General features: G+C 34.3%; 1 pseudogene; it reads left to right on the top strand.

Annotated features, from left to right (window-relative positions):
- The first annotated feature begins 5,442 nt into the window (after nucleotides 1-5,442).
- Nucleotides 5,443-10,302, top strand: LOC126700828 (benzyl alcohol O-benzoyltransferase-like; annotated as a pseudogene).
- The last annotated feature ends 7,290 nt before the right edge of the window (nucleotides 10,303-17,592 follow it).

The raw sequence follows: 17,592 nt of genomic DNA, 5'->3' as shown, positions 1-17,592 counted from the left end.
TAAACTACCAAGTCTTTAAAAAAAAAAAAAAAAATTCCTCTAAATAAATAATGAAAAACAAAATATAAAACTATTAATTATGTCTATCCTATTTATGTTATTTTGGTGAAGAAAGATAAAGTTAAGGAAAAAAACATTGATGATTTGTTTTTATATTTTATCTTAATTACTTAAATGATAAGGAAAAATGGTTGAATTGTCAATTTATAAAATATAAAATTTCATTTAAGCTTGGGAATCTGGATACTCACCTATTTTAAAGGGAATTCACATTTCTACTAAGAAGGGTTTAAATGAGGAATCTAGATTCTCCTGACATTTGATTCCTTAACGTGATTTGCAACTAAACATGAGAGTCTTTAAATATTCTTAGGAATCCTAAAACATTACCCCGTACCAAACGTCACTTTAAGTCACCCCACTCACTGTTTCTTTTAAGTTTTAATCGTTTATCTAGTACTGTTGGATGTGTTCTAAACTACTTTATTTTGAACCGCTGTATTTCTTGTTTTTGTCCCGCTGCTGCACCTATTACTTTTTCTTTTTTTTTTAATCAATTTAGAACTCATGCATGATGACTTGGTTTAGTAATCTGATTCTTACTTTTTGCACATGCATGCATTGGTGTTGATTCCATTGAAGCAATAGAGTTTGTCAATGATTTGAATTTTAACTGGATTTTGTTTCGTAATTTGATCTTCCACCGCATCCTGTGTTGTTTTATGAAAATTAATGATTTTTCTTGGTTTCATGTCGTAGTTAAAGCTAAAATTATATAGAAAAGTCTAAATGATTGAAATTATGGTTGAAAGGATAATTGTTTTATTAGCCTAGCAATTAACACTGAGTGCATTGATGTAAGTTATAATCTATTAATTTTTAAATTTATTCATTTTGGTATTTTTATTTAATTTTCATTATTTTAGGTTTATGATATTTATTCTCTTGTTTTTAGGTGTTTTTATTGCTTTTTAGGTCAAATTTGTTTCCATTATAATAAGATATTAATTAAGATTTATTTTAGAATATATTTTCTTATGTGTCAAGTTTTACGAATCCTTTAAATCAATGTTATGAATACCGTTTCAAAAGCCATTTCGGTTTATCCATTTAAATGAAATGTTTCGATACTAGTCAATTTGGCGTATTGTTTCATGATGTTTTGGGATTATTATTATATAAAATAATAGTATATATATTATTATTATATAAAATAATGAATTTAATTTTTTTATATAAAAAAATCAAATAAAGGGAGTAGAGTTTTTTTTTTTTTTTTTTTTTTTTTGAGAGAGTTTCAACCTATGGCATCTGCTTCTGATAGTAATTCTTTATCATTAAACCAAGACACCAATCAGTTTTTGGTGTAGGCGGGGATTAAACCCCAGATTTCTTATTCAACCATTAGAGACTTTATTAGTTGAACTAATTGAAACTCACAAAGGGAGTAGAGTTTATTATGAAAAATACAATTATTTATGATTTGTTGTTAATAAAACCAATATTTTTGGTAATTGTAAACAAAGAACAACCTTCCAAGAAGGTTACTTTACACATTTTTCAGTTCCCAAGCCCACCCATGTGAAACAAGTGACTTTCTCGCCTACTTCTAATCTAAACCTTTACGCTTTGTTTAGTTACAGCTGGGGTGAGGGAAGAAAAAAGAAAAGATAGGAAGGGAGTAAAAAGGGAAAAGAAAAATCATTCTCTAGGTGTGTTTGAATATAGGAAGAAAAGAAAGGAGAAAAAACCTTTCTTTTGTTTGATTTAAACTTTTTGATATGTATATTTTTACATTTATACCCTTATATATATTTGACATGTTTAAACTTTTTGGTTTGAAACCACTTAAGGGTATATTTATAAATTTTTCCCATATTATTTTGAAATTAGTCAACAATTTGTCTTATTCAGCTTCCATTGCTCTTTCAACCAATTTGGCAGACAAGAATTTGTGGGCCCATGAGAAACCTTTTCTTTTCAATTTTCTCAAATTTCTTTGCCACCCTTGAAACCAAACAATGGGAATCTCTTCCTTTCCATTCTTTTCTTTTTCCTTCCACCAATCCAAACATACCTTTAAGTATGTCAACATATTTTTAACAATTATTTAATCAATAAAATTCAGACTTTTGTCTTTATTTTTGGGTGGAGTTTAGACCCTTTTCTCTTTGTGAATTTAAGGACCCTCATGGGTTTGAGATTATATTTCAAAAGCAAATGTATTTTGTTTCTTATTTTCTAGAAATAAACATTGTTCTACTTCTTGTCGCTTCACATCCCACATCAATTGATATCAAATCCTTTACTTATACTGGTCTAGTGGCTAACAATGGCACCATTGGAGCATGGCAACAATAGGGATAACTATCATGGAGGCGTAACTTATAGGCAACCTATTGGTAAACAAATTTCATATAGGTTTTATAAAAGAATTGCAAGTTTTAATGATTATTGTTATAAAGAAGATTTTCTTGATTGGTTACTTAATCTAGATGATTTATTTGACTATGAAAATACTTATTGTAAAGTTGTGATTTACAACTATATTTTTGTTGGTTTTAATTCAGTGTTAAATTTGATTGTATTTTTATTCAATCTTTTCTCTGTATGTTTGTGAGATTTAATGTAAGGGTTGAGTGTGAGAATTTGGTAAAGAATTGTGAAGACAATGAAGTTTGTGAATATCTCATGAGTGGACAATCCGCGAAAGGCCATGTGAAAAGCACATACTAGAAGCTAAGAGGACTAATGCCAAGCTAGTTTTCACGAGTCACTTTGTGACTCAGCCAAGTTGCGAGTGACCTGCGAAACTCTCTGCCTGGAGGTTTTTAAAGTATGCTTTTCTCATTTCTTTACCAACACTATATCAGCACACATTACCCACGAATTTGTCAGAAGGCTTTTAAAGTGAAAACCCTAGCAATACACTTGAGAGTTAGAGATTATAAACCCACAATCATCTACACAATTTCTCTTAGTTTTTCTCTACCCCTACCTCTCCAATTACAAATCCTTGAGAGGTTCTTAGTTCAAATACTTACCTCACCCAATCTAAGTGTTGAGAGAAGTTTTGGTGCGTGTGGGAAGCATTGAAAGAAGCCATCGATTAGCGGATGCAATTTGGAGATAATTGTAGCATCTGGATAATTAGTGAAGACATGGCTCGGTGAAGTCCATTGGTAGCTGGAACTTGGAGGGTTTAAATACTTTGGATTGATTAGGCTTGGAGGGTCTTTTTGATATCGTTGTATTCCAACTTTATTCACTAGGGGATCGATTCTGCTTGGAGGGCCGTGGAGAGGTTTTTCGCTGAGTACTTTGGTTTCCTCTTCAATAACACGTCTCGGTATTATCTTGTATTTGCATCTCTCTACCATTACTCTTTAAGCTTTACATTTATTGTTTATTGTATATGCTTATGCCTTAAAGAATTGTTCCGATTTCTTTGCATTACACTTACTCACTTAGTTAAGTAGGGTAAAAACAATTTAGCCGTTTGTTTCAATTTGGGAGTCTAAACAGGTAATAGTGTTTTCACACTATTTGAGCATTCACTTATGATGAGAGAAAAGTTAAACTTGTTTTGTATAAACTTAGTGAGCATGCCTTACGTTGGTAGGAACGAATATGGTCTAATAGAATTCGACGAGGTAAAGGCAAAATTCGTTCATGACCAAAGATGAAAAAAAAAAATGCTTGCTATCAAATTTTATCTTCTAGATTGTGATGAACTTTTGCTATATACAAAACAAGATTATTGTTGGGCAAGAAGTTCACACTTTAATTATTTTGAAAAGCCATATATTCCACCATAAGATTATGTAGAAGTCAAAAAAAGAAAATATAAAGATTTATGAAGAAATTAGTGAAGGCCCTATTATAGAAGAACTATTATAGAGAAAGATCTTGAAGTAACTTCAAACCATTAAGGAAGAAATTGAAAAAGAAATTTTTAAGGATCTTAATGAAACCAAATCATATGATTGTCAATCTCAAGATCCTTTTATTTTAGTGGTAAGCTATACACCAAAGTTTATTGATTTTATTGGGGTTGATAGATTTGATTCAATTGTAAGTTCTTATTTGGTAAATCTCTACAATTGCATGAAGACCAAGGAAAAAGAAATTCAAGTTGATTTGTACTCCATTGATGAGTTGCAAGTATGGAAAGAAGATCAATGGGCTCAAGTATTCCAAATATTTGCTTTCTAAGCATGGAAGATTTCAGATCTCAAAGATGAACTCGAGGGTGAGTTTGTTTGAAGTGGAGGGGTCTGATATAGGACATAATCTACCATTTTCTTTTTGTAATTCACTAATTTTGGTATTTTTTATTTAATTTTTGTTATTTTAGATTTATGGTATTTATTTTCTTATTTTTAGGTGTTTTTAATTTTTTTTGGATCAAATTTGATTCCTAATATGGTTATGTATTAATTAGGATTTATTTTAGAATATATTTTTTTGTTTGTCAAATTTTTAAAGCCTTTAAATAGGTCTCCAAGTTTGTCAATGATTTTTTTTTTTTTAAACAATTATTCAATCAATAAAATTCAAACTTTTGTCTTTCTATCTAGTGAATTCCAGACTCTTTCTCCTTGTACTCTTTCACCTTGTAGATTCAAAGACTCTCAAATTCGAGAAACTTTCGTGAATTCGAGGTTATATTTCACAAGCAAATAGTTGTTTTCCTTTGGGAACTTGGCCCATATGGATTATTAGGATAGTTGAAAATTTTAAAATTGTCTTGATTTAGTTTTGGGTGAATTTGAGAGAGAGAGCGACTCTATTTTTTTTTAATCATATTTCTCTATGAACTTCCAAAAAAAATGTAAGACACCAATCATCTTATTGTTTTTCATCCCCATTTTTTTTCTTTCAATAATTTGCTTTCTTTGGTCACAAGCTCGTATAGGATGATCCAAAGAATTACTTACTTTAAAGTGCTTCATTTCGTTTTAAGCCGTCCTTTGAACACCTCTCTTTTTGTGGATATTCTAAAGGACTCTATTGTAAACACCGTTTCTATTTTTTCTTTCTGTGGAGTCTCTTTTCGTTTTTCTCTGTTTGTACTTGGCATTATATTATAAAGTTAAAAGTTACTTGACATTATTATATAAATTTACATAGGAAACACACACAAAATAATAAATATTGTCCACATTTGCAAAACGTGTACAATATTCATCACTTTTTGCAAAACATTTGCTACTTTTTGTTTATCCACAATGTAAATTTAGATTACAAAGTAAGATGTAACGATAGAATTTTCCATTATATATATACTTTCTTATCACTCAACAGTATAAATCAAGAAGGCAATTAGTAGACCAAATCCGGAGTATCTCAATCATCCCCATTGTTGCTTAATCAAAATTTTGTTTTTATCAGTATTATTTCTTTGTCACTGATTTCTATTACACAACCATTTTTGTGGCAATGGCAATTCTGGCACCATCACCCTTTTCTCTAGTGTTCAAAGTTTAGGAGGTGTGAACCACAACTAATAGCTCCAGCCAAGCCTACTCCCCATGAATTTAAACCACTTTCCGACGTTGATGATGTGGAACGATGTCAAATTCCTGTCATACAGTTTTATCGCTTTGATCACTCAATGCAAGGGAAAGACCCTGTAATTGTCATTAGGGAAGCACTAGCACTAGGGGTGGCAATTTTTATCCATATCCATGAACCCACCCATTACCCACCTTATTTGGATAAGTCTTAACCCAACCCATTTGAATATTTGGGTTAAATGGGTAAAGACCCATTTGGTTATTTAATTAGATGGGTCTAAATGGATAATCCTACTAATACCCACTAAACCCATCTAAAATTTAAATAAACAACATAAAATCTAAATTTCTAAAAAATGACTAAAATACCCCTAAAACTTTAAAAATGACCAAAATACTACTAAAATCCAAAAAATGACCAAAATACTCCTAAAACCCAAAAAGTGACTAAAATACTCCTGAAACCTAAAAAATGACCAAAATACCGCCCAAAACCTAAAAATTACTAAAATACCCCCAAAATCAAGAAAATGATCAAAATATCCCTGAAACCCAAAAAATGACTAAAATACCCCCAAAACCAAGCAAATGACAAAAATACCCCCCGAAACCTAAAAATGACCAAAATATCCCCAAAATCCAAAAAATGACCAAAATACCTCTAAAACCCAAAAAATGACCAAAATATCCCTAAAACCTAAAAATTACTAAAATACCACCAAAACCCAAAAAATGATCAAAATACCATCGAAACCTAAAAATTACCAAAATACCCTAAAAATCCAAAAAATGACCAAAATGCTTCCTAAACCTAAAAAATAACCAAAATACCCCCTAAACCTTCAAAATGACCGAAATACCTTTGAAACCTTAAAATTACCAAAAATACCCCTGAAACCTAAAAAATGACCAAAATACCTCTGAAACCTGTAAAATGATTAAAATACCCCAAGACCTAAAAAATTACTAAAATAACCCCAAAACCTAAAACTATGACCAAAATACCCCAAAAACCTAAAAAAATAACCAAAATACCCCCAAAGCCTAACAATTACCAAAATACACCCTAAACCTAAAAAATTACCAAAATACTCCCTAAACCTAAAAAATTACCAAAATACTCCATGAACCTAAAAAATGACCGTAATACCTCTAAAACCTAAAAAATAACTGAAATACCCCAGAAACCTAAAAAAATTACCAAAATACCCTGAAACTTAAAAAATGATTGAAATACCCCTAAAAACCTAAAAAAACGACCAAAATAACCCCAAAACCTAAAAAAATTATCGATAAAAACCCCTGAAACCCAAATTATGACCAAAATGCCCCTAAACATGTAAGATGACCAAAATACACCTGAAACATCTAAAATTACCGAAATAGAGGTTCAGGGTATTTTGGATGTTTCAAGGATATTTTTGACAAATTAAAGGTTCTAAGAGTCTTTCATTCATTTTATAGGTTTTGAGGGAATTTCGGTAATTTTTTAGGTTTCGGGGTTATTTTGATCATCTTTTAGATTCTAAGGGTATTTTAGCAATTTTTTAGGTTACGGGGGCATTTCTGTCATCTTTTAGTTTTAGGGTTATTTCGGTAAATTTCTAGGGTTCAGAAGTATTTTGGTAATTTTTAGGTTTTGGTGTATTTCGGTAATTTTTTAGGTTTCGGTGGTATTTTAGTCATTTTTAGGTTTCGAGGGTATTTCGGTCATTTTTTGGGTTTCAAGGGTATTTGGTATTTTTTGAGTTTCAGGGGTATTTTGGTATTTTTTTTGAGGTTTTGAGGGTATTTTGGTCATTTTTTGGATTTCGAGGGTATTTTCGTAATTTTTTAGGTTTCTGGGTATTTTGGTCATTTTTTGGGTTTTGGGGGTATTTTGGCCATTTTTTGGATTTCGGGGGTATTTTGGTCATTTTTTAGGTTTTGGAAGTATTTTGGTCATTTTTAGGTTTCGGGGGTATTTTGGTAATTTTTTGGGTTTTAGGGGTATTTTGGTAATTTTTAGGTTTTGGGGGTATTTTGGTCATTTTTTTGGGTTTTGGGGGTACTTTGGTCATTTTTTGGGTTTCGGAAGTATTTTGGTCATTTTTAGGTTTTGATGGTATTTTGGTCATTTTTTTGGGTTTTGAGGGTATTTTGGTCATTTTTTGGGTTTTGGGGGTATTTTGGTCATTTTTAGGTTTTTGAGGTATTTTGGTCATTTTTAGGTTTTGGGGGGTATTTTGGTCATTTTTTGAGTTTTTGGAGTATTTTGGTAATTTTTTGGATTTCAGGGGGTATTTTGTTCATTTTAGTGGTTTTTAAGCATATTTGGTGATTTAAGAGATATCAGGGGTATTTTGGTCATTTTAGAGGTTTCATGGGTATTCTGCTAATTTTAGAGATTTTGGGGATAATTTTGGATGTCCAAGGGTATATTGGTAATTTTGGAAGATTAGGGGTATTTGCATCATTTTAGGTATTTATGGGTATTTTGGAGGTCAAGAGGGTATTCAAGTAATTTTAGAGGTATTTGGGTCATATTGGGTTAAATGGGTGGGTTACTAATTAAATGGGTTGGGTTGGTAATGGATAATTAATTTATATATAAACGGGTCATAAATGGATAAATGGGTAATTATACACCCAACCCATCTATGACCCAACCCATTTATGACCCAACCCGCCCATTTGCCACCCCTAACTAGCACAAACACTTGTGTTTTATTACCCATTTGCAGGTAGGCTTAGGGAAGGGCCAGACTCAAAGTTCATTGTAGAATGTACAGGTGAGGGTGCCATATTTATTGAGGCCGATGCTGATGTTACACTTGACCACTTTGGTGATGCACCTCATCCTCCCTTCTCGTTTATGGATGAGCTACTCTTCGATGTTCCTGGCTCTGGAGAAATGCTTAATTGCCCATTGTTGCTTATTCAGGTAATGTATGCTTGAAATTTCATACATTTTAACAATAACAGTTAAACCGAATTGATTTGATCTGTTATTCATCGTTTTGTGTAGATGCCAAACTTAGTTTTATTCGAGTAAACATACAATACCATAGACTGTAACGTATAAATGAGTTTATGCGGTTCAATTAAAAGGTTTAAAATTGTTTGATTTAGACCTAAGTTTAAGTCATCTATAATCTGAGTAATTATTAAATACTCAGTGGCAATAAGCTCTCATTTCACATAATAATAGGCCCGTTAATTGAAGTAATCAGTCCGTAATGTAAGACAAAGGGGTAATTTTCCTTACAGGCTAGCTTAAACGTGTCCACATGATTGATCATTCTTGGTGTCATCGACAACCAGCACAAAAATTTCAAAAGATGTGCTCATTCGATATTGTGCACATTTCATATGGAAATGGAAAATTAACTTACAAAGATCCAGTAGCTTGTGTGTTAAATCCTCAATTCTTGACTGCCAATGTGCTCACAATAGTCATATTATCATAAAATGCAATAATAAAGAAATATTTTAATGAAAATAACGATTTGCTTACATATTTGTGTGCTCATGCTAATTGGTATAGGTGACAAGACTAGAGTGCAGAAGTTTTATTTTTGCCTTACGTTTCAACCATGTCATGACCGATGGAATAGGAATAGTTCAATTCATGAATGCCGTGGGTGAAATAGCACAAGGTGCAACTGCCCCTTCCATTCTACCTGTGTGGCAAAGGGAGCTCCTCAATGCCAGAGACCCCCCAAGAGTAACATGCACACATCATGAATTTGATGAAGTAGCCGACACAAATGACGGCTTGTCCAACGCTTCCAATGGCATGACTCACTGCTCTTTCTTTTTTGGCTCAACACAAATATCCACTATTCGAAAAATTATCCCTCACTATTTGCAAAAATGTTCAAGATCTGAAATATTAACAGCGTGCATGTGGCGGTGTCAAAACAATTGCACTTCAATTAAACCCGGATGATGATGTGCGCTTAATATATGCTGTTAATGTACGAGATAGACTTTGTCCTCCATTACCAGCAGGGTACTATGGCAATGCAATTGTAGCCTCAGCAATTCTAACTACTGCTGGGAAGCTTTTTCAGAATCCTATAGAATACGCTTTTGAGTTAGTGAAAACAGCAAAGGCTAATGTCTCTGAGGTATATGCACGATCCCTTATAGATTTGATGGTGATTAAATCCCGACCAAGGCTTCCAATGGTGAGGTCTTACATTGTTTCAGACTTGACAAGTGTGAGATCTAGAGATGTGAACTTTGGTTGGGGAAAAGCTGTTTATGGGGGATTAGCCAAGGTTTTCCCAGCGCCTAATAAAGAGCCTATAAATTTTTACATTCCATTGAAGAATAGTAACAGGGACAATGGGATCCTGGTGCCAGTTTACTTGCAAAGCCTAGCCATGGAAAGATTCTTGAAGGAGATGCACTGCATGTTAAAAGATCAATCAGATAGCAATCCAATGTCCAAATTGATCATATCTTCGTTCATTGAATGGTAGGATATTGCAGCAAGTACTGCACCAAAAGTATGGTGGGTAAGTGAGTAAGTTCTCTGAGGCATTCACAAGCTGATAGGGAAAGATTTTTGAACAAGCTGGCATGGGCTGCTACTGTGTACCATGTATGGATCAAAAGAAATGATCGGGGGATCAATGCATTGGATTCTCAAAGAGGAAAACATATATAGTTTGATTGATAAAAAAATGATCTTATGAATAGAATAGTGTTTTGCAAGAATGTTCAAAACTCCCTTCTAAATAGGGTCTATCATACGTGGCAGATGGAATATTTTCCCTTATTCCTAATGGAATTAGTCAAAGCAAAAGATTTGGAATTTGTTGATTGTTTTAGGCAGTGGCGACGCCACGTTCAGGCCAGGGTGTTCCCAGGAACACCTTGACCTGAAAAAAAAAAAAATATATATATATATATATATAATAATTAAAAAAATTTTATTTGTTTACCCTTAAAAAAAAAAAATTTAGGAACACCCTTAACCAATGTTATTGATTCAATGTCGTTCCGGCCGAGATGTGGATTTTGGCCGGTACTAGTTTTGTATCTGACACAGAAGACAAAAGAAAAAAAAAAAGTGAAGAAGTGGTTGTGATGAGAACGTAGAGGGTAAGATAAAGAAAAAGTAGAAAGAAGATAAGAAAATAAGAGACTTACGGTAAAGATCTGGGACATTCAAACGAAGAAGACGAAGACTATAAGAAGAGAAGACAAACCACCAGTCTAGACTCCTTTGAAGGAGAAACTACACCCTGTTTCGGGTGTATGTTTCCTCCATCTCACAAGCTGGTGGAACCCACAGCTGGTAGGTCCCACCAGCTGTGAGACAGAAGAAACATACACCTGAAACATGGTGTAGTTTCTCCCTTTGAAGAGATGAATCTTAAAAAAATAAAATAAAAAAATCATAAGATCAGCAAACGCGTTACTAAGAGGGCGTTTGGATTCAACTTAATCCTACGTCTACGTTTTGCAACACGTTTTCAGTTTTTTTTTTTTTTTTTTGCACATGAACATTGATTTTACTGTTCAGGAGACAATTTTTACTGTTCACGTACTATTTCGTCACTGTTCACACACTGTTCATCACTGTAGTAGTACTGTTCATACATTAAAAAATATTAAAAATAGGTCTCACGGTACTATTTACACATTTAAAAATTATTTTGTTACAATATTTTCAATTTTCAGTTTTCAATTTCAGCAACAATAAGTTCAATCTAAATGGACCCTAAGCCTAAATAGTTTCAAGTTTCAATGTATTGGTTTCCGGCTGTATCTAGAGTAGAATGCTAAAGGCTGTTTTTTTATTATTTAAAAAAAATAGTGAGTGGTTGAAAAGGTGCTAGTAACAATACTTATCCAAGAGTAATATTTCTACCGTTTCTAGAATTTGTACATACAAGAGGTGCTTTGACTTTCATATTTATTGTACATTTGTACTGTTTACAACTATTTGAAATGTGAATTTTATTTATAAAAAAATTATAAATAAATATTTAATCCAATTTTACTTAAATATTAAATTTAATTCATTATTTTATGTAATAGTAATAATATATGTATATTATTTTAAGGAACTCCAAAATACTTTGAAACAGTACATCGAAATAGGCTGGTACCAAAATGGCCCACTCAACTTTTAATTACATTATACATATTAATTATACACATAAAAAATTATAGAAGACAATTAATAAACAAATTAAACAACTAAATTATATTAGGCTAAATAATAATGAAACAATACATTATAAAAGAAAAACAAATTAAATTATGTTAGGCTAAAAAATAATTAATAATTTTATAATTAATGAAACAACAATATAACAAATCATAATTTATAAAAGACAAACAAATTAATGAAACAACTAAATAACAATAATTAATATTTGATAATTTATTGTTTTGCTAGAATTATGGACAAATATTTGATAAGAAAACCACGTATAAAGTAATTGTAAACTTCGTGTATTTGCGTGTTTTTTATTATTATTGTTGTCAATATACAAATTTTTCTCTTTATTAGATTGTGTAATTTATACTTATTGATAAACACCCTAAAAAAATTCCTGGAGTTGTCACTGGTTTTAGTTGCTTGGTCGGTCTTGTTTGTAATGCTTGTCCGATTTTTACTTGTGTTTTAATTGTTTGTATTGCTTGTTGTTTTGAGTTTGTTATACTTATTGAACAAACTAATAAAGACAAAAATAAATGAACAAGTACACACAAAAATATATATATATATATATATACTTAAAAAATTACGTGGTTTGATAAGACGCATGTACATTCATAGGCAGTGTGTTAAAAAATTGACGAAGAAAAGTACAGTGGCATGAGCAAAGTAAAGAAGAAAATAACAGAAAATGATCGAAGGAAGTCCACGTGTCAGAGAAAGAAGAAAAGGAAAGTTGGAAACAGCTGTCAAGTGATATGACACTCAGCTACAAGCCGAAAGATCCGGACAAAGTTTCCACCCGTATTCCTATGTATTAGTGGAGACAAAATGTAATCATGTGATCAATTTTTAAGGGGCTTATGGACCATGTTGATGCTCAAGGAAATAGGCAGCAGGTTAAAGATAGTGGGCCTCAAAGAATGGAGAAACAAAGCAAGTGGACAAGGCTTACACGTATGGAGTTGGGCCCTGTGGATTTATTCAAAGAAGGGGCAAAGACTATCTTGGGGAAGAGAGGCAATCAGGGAATGCAGCTGGATTTGCATGACAAAAGTGATGAGCGTGCAGAGAAGAAAGTAAAGGGTTGGGATGATTCTGAAATTGTTGGAGCGGCGGGGGTGTTGCAACACCCTTGCCGAGAGCAATGAGGATTTAAGCTGGAACTGCCAAGGGCTTGGGAACCTTTGGACAGTTCAAAGCCTTCACAAATTAGTGAGGGAACAAGCTCCTGATATTTGTTTCTTAATGGAAACAAGGTTAGATCGAAGTGGTTTTGAGCAACATTGTGGTGACGTGCCTTTTAAAAATAAGTTCATAGTGAAAAAGCCAAACTCGGGTGGAGGTTTGGCCTTGATGTGGAAGGAGGAAGTGAATTTGGATGTGGTTAATTTTACTGACAATCATATTTTGGCTAAAGTGGTGGAATCTGATGGTTTTGTGTGGCATTTGACTGGGTTTTATGGGTGGCCTGAAGTGAATGAAAAGAGGAAGTCATGGGCACTTTTATCTCATTTAAAGACTTTTGTTGAAGGTCCTTGGTGTTGCATTGGGGATTTCAATGCAATACTTCATGCTTCAGAGAAACAGAGTGTTAATGCGCCTTACTTTAATCAGATGGAGGATTTTCGAGTTGCATTGGACAATTGTGAGTTGAAAGATTTGGGTTTCACTGGGCATAAGTTCACATGGACAAACAGACGGCCAGGTTCAGCTCATACAAAGCAAAGGTTGGATAGAGCCACGGCTAATGAAAGCTGGTTTGAAAAGTTCCCTGCAAGTTTGGTTTCCCATTTATTTAGCCATGCTTCTGATCACATTCCTATTCTATTAGCAACCATGAATGATAGGCGGGTAAGGGGTAGGGGGGCTAGTGGTTTCAAGTTTGAGGAATGCTGGTTAATGTGGGATGATTGTGAGGAGGCCGTTTTGGAGGCATGGACAAAAGGAGAGCATGGTAGCATGGGGTTGAGTGGTTTGAGGGACCAAATCCAAAGTTGTGGGGCTGAGTTGCATGCATGGGGTTCTTCTAAAACTAAACCTGAAACAGAAGAGATTAAAAGATTACAGAAGAAGCTGGAGCTTTTGAATGCTAGCGAAATGACTGAAGAAAGCAGGAATGAATTTCTTTTACTGAGTAAACAGTTGGATGATTTATTATTAAAGCAAGAGGTTTTTTGGTGTCAAAGATCCAGGGTGTCCTGGTTAAAGTATGGAGACAGGAATACTAAATTTTTTCACTCCAAGGCTTCTCAACGAAGGCGTAGGAATTTTATTGAGGGAATAAAGAATGCTGATGGGGTTTGGGTGGAAGAGGTGGATGAGGTAGCAGAGGTAGCTTCTAACTATTTCATGAATATTTTTAAAGCAGGTACTTGTGACAAATTGGAGGAATACCTTGATGCGGTTGACTGGAAGATGTCTGCTGATATGTTGGAGGTGCTATCCAGGCCGTACAGCAGTGAGGAAGTTAGAACAGCGTTGTTTCAGATGGGACCAACAAAGGCTCCTGGACCCGATGGTATGAATGCCCTTTTCTATCAAAAATTTTGGCATATTGTTGGTCCTGAGGTGACTGAGGCTGTGTTAGATTTTTTGCATACTGGTCATATGGTACCTGATATTAACTATACTCATATAGTTTTAATTCCTAAAGTTAAGAAACCGGAGAGAATGGCAGATTTCAGACCTATTAGCCTTTGCAACGTGATTTATAAAATTATTTCTAAGGTTTTGGCGAACAGGTTGAAACTGATTTTGCCACAGTTAATTTCCCCTACTCAGAGTGCTTTTGTACCTGGACGCCTTATCACTGATAATGTGCTGGTTGCCTATGAGACTTTGCATGCCATGCATAGTCGAAAGAAGGGGAAGAAGGGGGCATTAGCTCTTAAACTGGATGTAAGTAAGGCCTATGATAGGGTGGAGTGGGGTTTCCTTAAAGGCATGATGCTTAAATTGGGTTTTCCGGAGTTTTGGGTTGATAGGGTCATGTGTTGTGTCACTACACCTTCCTTTTCTGTCCGAATAAATGGAAAAGCTTATGGGAATATCACTCCTTCTAGGGGTATTCGACAAGGAGATCTGCTATCCCCTTATCTGTTTCTGTTATGTGCTGAAGGTTTTACTTCACTTCTTGCTAGGAAAGAGCTTGAAGGACGTTTACATGGGGTGGCTTTATGTCGAAATGCGCCGTCTATCTCTAATTTGCTCTTCGCTGATGATTCTTTGATTTTTTGTCAAGCTAATAACAATGAAGTGCAGGTGGTGTCTGATACCCTACAGTTGTATGCTGAAGCCTCGGGCCAATGTATAAATCTTGAGAAGTCCTCTGCTTATTTTAGTAGTAATGTGTCTGTGGAGCAGAAAACATGGATCGTTGACAAATTAAAGGTTAAGGAAGTGGCGAGGTTTGATAATTATTTGGGGCTGCCTACTTTGATAGGAAGAAGAAAATATGAGACTTTTGCTTTCCTGAAGGAGAGGGTTTGGAGGAAATTGCAGGGCTGGAAGGGGAAAATGCTTTCTAAGGCTGGCAAGGAAGTTCTTATAAAAGCAGTGGCTCAATCCATTCCCACGTATACCATGGGGGTGTTTCAGTTGCCGAGGAAATTATGTGATGAGTTGGACTCTATGTGTGCTAGGTTTTGGTGGGGCCAGGTTAGGGAGGAAAGGAAAATTCACTGGAAAAGTTGGAGTTTTTTAACACAGCCAAAAAAAGAGGGCGGAATGGGATTTAGAGATTTAAAATCATTTAATTTAGCTATGCTAGCAAAACAGGGTTGGAGGTTGTTACAGGATAAAGGCTCTTTGTTGTATAGGTGTTTTAAAGCCAAATGTTTTCCGCGGTGTGATTTTCTTGATGCTACGGATTGCCAAAATAGCTCTTATGTTTGGAAAAGTTTGTTAGCAGCTCAACCAATATTGAAGAAAGGGTGTTATTGGAGAGTAGGAAATGGGGCTTCAATTCGTGTGCTTAAAGATTGCTGGCTACCAAACCATCCAACAAAAAAAATATTGTTTCCACCAGAGGAGGAAATTTGGGAATGGAGAGTATCTGATTTAGTTGATTGGCAGACTCATCAGTGGGATAGAGAAAGAATAATGGCCATGTTTCATCAGTTTGATGCAGAAGCGATTCTTCAAGTTCTTTTAAGTAGGCGGGTTGCTCAGGATGGGTTGGTTTGGTCTTTTACAAAAAGAGGCAGATATACTGTCCGGTCTGGGTATTTTGTGGCAAAACAATTAAGGAAGGATGAGTTAAATGCTGGGGAGTCTTCAGAGCACAGAGCACTTGGGTCCCTTTGGTCACGTCTATGGAAAGCAGCTGTTCCTAGCAAGATAAAGATTTTTTCATGGAGGGCTTGTCTTAATATTCTGCCCACACAAGATAATCTTATTCGAAGAAGGGTGATGGAGAATGCACGTTGTTGTCTCTGTCATCAAGAAACTGAAACGGTTCTGCATGTTCTTTGGAGTTGTGGAGCGACGCAAGATGTTTGGGCTGGGAGCTTGGGTAGACTTCAGAAATCTGGTACAGCACAGAACGATTTTTTGCAGTTGGTCACAGGTCTTCTGATGAAGCTTTCCGATGAGGAATGGAATCTGTTCTGGATTACTTGTTGGCTGATATGGCACCAGAGGAATACGGTTATTCATGGAGGGGTTTTCCAACATCCCTCAAGATCAGCCCAACGTGCAATTGATTATTTGAAGGAGTATTCGATTGCACAAGACTCTTTGCATGTGCCTATCCCGAATCATGGTCCAGTACAGCAGACATGGCAGCCTCCACCAGAAACGTTTTTCAAGCTGAACTTCGACGGTGCTTGCTTTGATGAGGGTGCTGCATCAGGTTATGGGGCAGTGATTAGGAATGAGAAGGGTGATGTCATGGCTGCTTTAGCGGTTCGAGGAGGAGCTGTACGTGACAGTGAGGAGGTGGAAGTAATGGCGTGCCGTAAAGCGCTTGAGTTTGCCATTGATGCGGGTTTCACAGAGATTGTACTGGAAGGCGATAATGCTTTGGTGATGAAGATGATTACTCAGGCCCAACCAGACCTTTCACGACTTGGCTTAATCTACGAAGACATCTGGTGTTTGGCTGCAGGTTTCAGGTCCATCTCTTATAATTGTATTAGGCGTAGTGCTAATGGTGTTGCTCATTCTTTGGCTAGGTTTGCTAGATTACTTGACAATGAAATTGTTTGGCTGGAGGAGGATCCTCCACCTGCTGTGGATGCTTTGTATTTGGATTCTTCTTTTCTTAATTAATGATATTGGTTCCAGTTTCAAAAAAAAAAAAAAAAAAAAAAAATTTTTATCACGTGTCTGAATTGTGTGCAGTGTGTACTGTACCAAAACCAAATCCAAAGAATAAAATGACAATGAGTCCCCTTAAAAGGAAAATACAAATGAGAGTGTTTGTTATACACACTTTTTATAAAAAAAAAAAAAAAAAATCTAAAATCATAAGTTGAAAACACAATTTCAAATTAAAATCATGTTTTTAATTTATAATTTCAGTTAAAAAAAGTGTGTAATAGTTTCTATTTAATTAAATAAAAAAAAAATTCTAGAACTGCAAAAAAAAAAATAAAAAATAAAAAATAAAACACAACTTTTATCACAATTATTCATAAGGTAGATTGTAAGAAATGGATTCATGTAAAATCATATCTTTAGGTACAGTTCTAGGGGTTCAACTTCAAATGAACCCCCCAAACTAGGGAAAAAAATTATATGTAATTTTTTTTTATTGAACCCTCCTAAAATAAAATTTTGAACACTTTGGATCTAAATTTTTTCTTTTAAGTCCAGTTGTAATAAATTTGAATATGATCATTTTAACAATTTCTTGGTCTTTTTAAACACAAAAAAAGACCCAACTACAAACTAATTTGATCTAAA

Source organism: Quercus robur, chromosome 9, assembly GCF_932294415.1.
Source record: "Quercus robur chromosome 9, dhQueRobu3.1, whole genome shotgun sequence".
Classification (NCBI taxonomy): Eukaryota; Viridiplantae; Streptophyta; class Magnoliopsida; order Fagales; family Fagaceae; genus Quercus; species Quercus robur.
Note: the sequence above shows the minus strand (reverse complement) of the source record. Positions and strands in the feature narration are given on the sequence as shown.